A 6,929-nucleotide genomic window follows, 5' to 3' on the forward strand; every position below is an offset into this window, starting at 1 on the left:
CTGCCTCAGCCTCCCGAGTAGCTGGGACTACAGGCATGCGCCACCATGCCCGGCTAATTTTTTCTATATATATTTTTAGTTGGCCAATTAATTTCTTTCTATTTTTAGTAGAGACAGGGTCTTGCTCTTGCTCAGGCTGGTGTCTAACTCCCGAGCTCAAACAATCCACCCACCTCGGCCTCCCAGAGTGCTAGGATTACAATAAATAATTATTGAACACATACAGGTGTAGAAACTATAGCAGAGAACAAATCAAAGTCCCTGCCCTCATGGAGCTTACATTCCAGAGGGGAAGAGATAAACATTAAGCAAGCAAAAATATACAGGCATACCTAGGAGCTATTGTGGGTTTGGTTCCAGACCACTGCAATAAAACAAGTACTGCGATAAAGCAAGTCATACGCATTTTTCTGTTTCCCAGTGCATGTAACAGTTACTTTGATCGGATCCACCAGAGGAATCACTATCTGTGGCAGCTATGGCCTTATGAAATGTATTTCTTGAATAACAAGATTTGAATGTGGAAATTACTCCTTGGTCCATGGGCTGCAGAATGAATGTTGCATTAGTACACAGAAAAACAACATTAATCTCCTTATACATCTCCATCAGAAATCTTGAGTGACCAAGTGCAGTATCAATGAGCACTTAATATTTTTAAGGGAATCTTTATTTGTTGTTTGAGCAGTAGGTCTCAACAATGGGCTTAAAATATTCAATAAGCTATGCTGTAAACAGATGGGCTTTCATCCCAACTTTGTTTTCATTTATATAGCACAGGCAGAGTGGATTTAGCATAATTCTTAAGGGCCCTAGGATTTTCAGAATGGTAAATGAGCATTGGCTTCAACTTAAAAACCCCAGCTTCACTACCTCCTAAGAAGAGAGTCAGCCTGTCCTTTGAAGATTTGAGGCCAAGTATTGACTTCTTTCTAGCTACCTAAGTCCTAGATGACATCTTCTTCCAATGAAGGCTGTTTCACCTACCTTGAAAATCTGTTGCTTAGTGTAGCTGCCTTCACCGATTATCCAGCTAGATTGTCTGGATAACTTGCTGCAGCTTCTCCATCAGCACTTGCTTCATCTTGTACCTTTCGTTACGGAGATGGCTTCTTTCTTTAAGCCTCAAGAACCAACCTCTGCTAGCTTCAAACTTTTCCTCTGCAGCTTCCTCACCTCTCTCAGCCTTGATAGAATTGAAGAGAGTTATGGTCTTGCTCTGGATTAGGCTTTGGCTTAAAAAGAATGTTATAGCTGGTTTGATCTTCTATCCAGACCACTAAAACTGTTTTCATATCATCAGTAAGCCTGTTTTGTGCTCTTTCATTTGTGTGATTACTGGATTAGCACTTTTAATTTCCTATAAGAACTTTTCCTTTGTATTGATAACTTGGCTAACCATTTGGTGCCAAAGACCTAGTTTTTAACCTATCTCACCTTTTGACATGCCTTCCTCACTAAGCTTAATCATTTCTAGCTTTTGATTTAAAATGGAAGATGTGCAGCTCTTCCTTTCACTTGAACACTTAGAGGCCGTTGTAGGGTTTGTTTGTTTGTTTTTGAGACAGAGTCTCCACCGTCTCCCCTGGTAGAATGCAGTGGTGTCATCATTGCACTCACTACAACCTTAGACTCCTGGGCTCAAGTGATTGATCCTCCTGCTTCAGCCTCCCAAGTAGCTAGGACTACAGGTGTCTGCCAAACATGCCTGGCTAATATTTTTAGTAGAGATGGTCTCACTTTTGCTCAGGCTGGTCTCAAACTCTTGACCTCAAGCAATCCTCTTGCCTTGGCCTCCCAGAGTGCTAGGATTACAGGCGTGAGCCACCCTGCCTGGCTAGATCTTTTTTTTTTCTTTATTCTTTTCTCTTCTTTCTTTTTCTTTTTTAAGCAAGCAAGTCAGCGTTCTCTAGAAAGGCTAGATCTGACTTTTGAAAATATCCTTCTGGCTGTGCCATGGAACATGATGCAAATCTACTTTTACTCTTGGAAGGCCTTGCATATTATATTACTCAGTCACCCTCTGATTCTCCAGGTGGGTTTTCATGCTTCTCCTAGAGAGGTTTCCATTTGTTTGTTTTATTTCCAACCATCAGAATCTTTAAAGTACAAAGTCTGATCTTGTTATCATCCCCTTCGAACCCCAACTTAAAACTTTGCAATGGCTTTCACTTGCTCTAAGGAGAGAGCCCATATTCTTTTTTTTTTTTTTGGCCTAAACAGTTCTGCAAGATTTAGTCCTCACTCACCCCTCTACCCCTTGAACTCTCTTCTGCCTCCCTCTTTCTACTCCAGCCATGCAGTCTTCAGTCCTAGTACAAGGCCTTCCCCCGGATCCATTCTTTTTTTTTTTTTTTTTTTTACCTTACAGCTTGCATATTTATTGAACAAATACTACTAAAATAGCTAAAATACATTGGGTGCTTGTCATGAGTGCATCAGTAAAGACCACATTGTTACAAAAGCCTGCGTTTTCAGCAGTACACAACTGCAACTCTACATAAATGCCACAGATGCAGAATACTGTTTCTTGCTCTATTTACACAGCTGATATACCTATTCTAACAAAGGGGGTGGGGGGTGGGACGCACAAGAAACTCAGGCCAATTGGAGAGCGAGAAGAGAACGAAGAAGTGCAGCGCATGCGTTGTCAGTGTTAAACAATCAAAAGTGGAACAGTTCAGAACAAGGCCTGCCCTGTCAAAGGAAGAGCTAAAAGACAGTTATATAAAAATTAAGGTGGGCTTTCAGACTGACTAACACAACAACATTCCATGAGTAGATGGTATTTTATTTTGTTTATCCACTTCGTTGGGAGCAAGGACAAAAATGTAAAATCTACACCTTGCTTATCAAAACCGCCAAAGAAGAGCACTCTTGCCTATTTTTTTTTAAATTATATTATTTTGTAAAGACATTTTTTCCAACTTCATTTTTGGAAAAGGTATACTTTTCATAGTCCTACTCAGATGCCACTGTTTTGGATTTTTTTTCCCAGGGGACATGTTAAAAAAAAAAAAGTTTTTGCCCTTTTCCCCAAAACATCTTTTCAAACAAAAAGAACTCAAAGAGACACCTCAAAATGCCTGTGAAATTATTGCTTTTCTTTCTCTAAGTCAGGCAGGCGAGGCTACGTAAAGGAATAGATTTGGTAAGTCGATTACAGTTTTGTGATTGCTCCCGTGACTGCATGTCTGTGAGTGCCAGCCAATGGGACGACAGCCTGTCACACTCTCTGGTAGCATTCACTCAACCTACAACACTGAGGAAGAAGCCACACTGAAGACACAAGGAAAACAAGTCAGTCCAGTCTAGAGAACAACATTCAGGGAAACAGAGTACCAACACCTTCTTAGAACATGGAAATAAAAAATAACTCCGATCAGAGCTACCTCGCCAAGGAGCATGTTGAAAGTCCAAAATAGCACCATTCATCAGTGTCTCAGGTCCTGTGGCAGCATCTCGGTCACTTACCACAAGGAAACAATGAGTTTGAAACTACTTCTATACATCAAAAGAGTACATGGATAAAATATAGAGATATACAGACAATTGATGAACATAAACTACTAGGCTCGTTACATCTAAATGAAAAAAAAAATGGGGACTCTCAGCCTCTGCAAGAAGCAGTCGGGAGCTGTGTGAGTGAAAGGCAGGAGTGGACCGGTTGTGCGTGCACGGTGGGAGTTTGAGTTGTGGAAGACATTGTCGTAGCGAACCAGGCCTGAAGGCCCACCTGTAAGGGTTGTAAACGTGGATTCACAGTGTGAAATTCTGAGCGTTTTCACTTGAGTCAGAATGATTAAAAACTGGTTTGATGATAGCTATTTGTCCACTGTAAATTCTCTAAAGCAAGGCTCAGAGTCCCATAGTTTCTTCTTATACTTGATGATTTACACAGAAAAAAATCCCATATATGATACCATGACCTCATCAATACCCATACACCATATGTAATACAAATGGAGGTGTTACAATTAAAAAAAGTGGAGGTAACTGATGCTCGCGGAGCGGAGTTCATTGCCACCCGGTGGGGTCAGGGAGGCAGCAGCCGTCACATCCTTCTTCTTGCGGTTCACTTCCTTTGGGACTGGAAGTCTTCCCTGAGGAAGCCTTCCCTCAATTTCCTTGTTTGGAAATGGTTCTTGACCGACCCAGACACAGACTCCTGGGTAATAAACCATTTTGAGAATCTTAGTCTTGGGCGTCTACTCTCCCTCTCTTCAGTCCAGGGAGACCAACAGACAAAAGCCCCGCTCCCTGTTCACTCTCTCTCCTCTCTACACCTGAAACACAAATGTCCCCAGATCCATTCTTCGTCCTGGTTTGTTCTTCCCTGTGTCTGTATGGTTCATCCTAGCATATCCTGCACCTAAGGGCTCCAGAAATTGTTGAATTAGTTAATTCTCAATTAAACGTGGTCCATAAAATGTAGTCACCACTGAATCCACTGTCTGGAGTTATTTCTGTTTTAGAAGAAAGCTCAGATTTCACTAATACTAAAATTTCACCAGTATTATTTTAAATTATATAAATATATTTCAAAGGAAATGCATGTGACATTAATAAATTATGTGATTATATTTTGGAACACCTTTCCTGGTTGTTATAATTATAATTTACCTTCCTACAGCATTGCAGCATAATACCTTACATAAAATATCTTGTTCAATACAGGCTTGTTCCATGACAAGACAGAGAGGAAACTTAAGTGCATCTTGCTAAGGGAAGAGGCCACTCTGAAAAGGCTACATACTGAATGATGACAACTACACAACATTCTGGAACACTATGGAGACAGTATGAAGATCAGTGACTGCCAGAGAAGGGAGAGAAGGATGGAAGTATGAATAAAAGAAGAAAACGGAATTTTTAGGGCAGCGAAACCACTCTGTGTGAAACTGTAATGGTGGATACATGTCATACATTTGTTCAAACCAATAGAATGTGTCACACCATGAGTGAACCCTAATATAAACTATGGACTTTGGGTGATAATGATGTGTCCATGTAAATTCACTGATTGTAGCAAGTGTGCCACTGTGGTGGGAAATGTTGACAATGGGGGAGGCCATGCATGTTAGGGGGCAGGAATACATGGGATATTTCTGTACCTTCCTCTCAATTTTGCTAAACATAAAACTGCTCTTAAAATTGTCTTTAATTAAATGGCATAATTTTAGTGTAATTCTTTTCCTATTATGGACTTCCCCATTTTAGTGTTTTATCTAATCTGAGAGACTCATTCTCTCTGTGTTACCAGAGCCATAATATTTTGTCTAATTCTTTGTTGATATCTTTTTAAATTCTAGAGTTGTTCTGTTCAATATGGTATGGTGGCTCAGTCACATAGGTGGCTTTAAATCTTAAAATAATTAAAATTAGATTTTAAAAAATGAATTCCTTGGTTCCCATGTGGCTGGTGGCTACCACAAATATAGAACATTTTTGTCATTGCAGAAAGTTCTGTTGGACAGCATTTTTCTTTCTTCTTTCTTTCTTTCTCTCTTTCTTTCTTTCTCTCTTTCTTTCTTTCTCTCTTTCTTTCTTTCTTTCTTTCTTTCTTTCTTTCTTTCTTTCTTTCTTTCTTCTTTCTTTCTTTCTTCTTTTTTAATTTAGCGTATTATGGGGGTACAAGTGTTAAGGTTATGTATATTGCCCATGCTCACCCTCCCCCCTCAAGTAAGAGCTTCAAGCGTGTCCATCCCCCAAACGTTGCACATCTTACTCGTTTGGTTGTATATGCCCATCCCCTCCTACCCCCTCCCACCCTCCTGACACCCAATAAGTGTTACTCTTATATGTACACTTAGGTGTTGATCTGTTAATACCAATTTGCTGGTGAGGTCATGTGGTGCTGGTTTTTCCATTCTTGAGATACTTCACTTAGTAGAATGGGTTCCAGCTCTACCTAGGAATGTACAAGAGGTGCTATATCACCATTGTTTCTTAAAGCTGAGTAGTACTCCATGGTATACATATACCACATTTTATTAATCCACTCATGAATTGCTGGGCACTTGGGTTGTTTCCATAGCTTTGCAATTGTGAATTGTGCTGCTATAAACATTCGAGTGCAGGTGTCTTTTTCATAAAGTGACTTTTGATCTTTTGGGTAGATGCCCAGTAGTGGAATTGCTGGATCAAATGGTAGATCTACTTGTATCGCTTTGAGGTATCTCCATATTGCTTTCCACAGAGGTTGAACTAGGTTGCAATCCCACCACCAATGTAGGAGTGTTCCTCTCTCTCTACATCCATGCCAGCATTAGTTATTTGGGGACTTTTTGATAAAGGCCATTCTCACTGGAGATAAGTGATATCTCATCGTGGTTTTGATTTGCATTTCCCTGATGATTAGAGATGTTGAACATTTTTTTCATAAGTTTGTTGGCCATTATTTTGTCTTCTTTTGAGAAGTTTCTATTCATGTCTTTTGCCCATTTTTTGATAGGGTTGTTTGATTTTTTCTGGCTGATTTTGCTGAGTTCTAAATAGATTCTACTTATCATCCCTTAATTGGATGTTTAGCTTGCAAAAATTTTCTCCCATTCTGTGGGTTGTCTGTTTGCTCTCTTAACAGTTTCTTTGGCTGTGGAGAAGCTTTTTAATTTGATCAGGTCTCATTTGTTTATTTTTGTTGCTTTTGTGATTGCCTTTGGGGTCTTCTTCATAAATTCTTTGCCTAGGCCAATGTCTAGAAGGGTATTTCCAACATTTTCCTCTAGAATTCTAATAGTTTCACACCTATTCAAGGTTAAAGTCTGTTACACAGCTTGAGTTGATTTTTGTGAGAGGTGAAAGGTGTGGGTCCTATTTTAGTCTTCTACATGTGGCTATCCAGTTTTCCCAGCACCATTTATTGAATAAGGATTCTTTTCCCCAGTGTATGTTTTTGTCTGCCTTATCGAGGATCAGTTGGCTATATG

The 6,929-nt window shown here is 39.8% G+C and overlaps 1 pseudogene across 1 annotated transcript; it reads right to left on the bottom strand.

Moving 5' to 3' along the window:
• Positions 1-2,339: 2,339 nt before the first annotated feature.
• Positions 2,340-4,301, bottom strand: LOC105865389 (neuronal regeneration-related protein pseudogene; annotated as a pseudogene). The gene has a single exon (XR_001151501.3). The product of XR_001151501.3 is annotated as a neuronal regeneration-related protein pseudogene (transcript).
• Between the last annotated feature and the right edge of the window lie 2,628 nt (positions 4,302-6,929).

This window comes from Microcebus murinus, chromosome 3 (assembly GCF_040939455.1).
Source record: "Microcebus murinus isolate Inina chromosome 3, M.murinus_Inina_mat1.0, whole genome shotgun sequence".
Classification (NCBI taxonomy): domain Eukaryota; kingdom Metazoa; phylum Chordata; class Mammalia; order Primates; family Cheirogaleidae; genus Microcebus; species Microcebus murinus.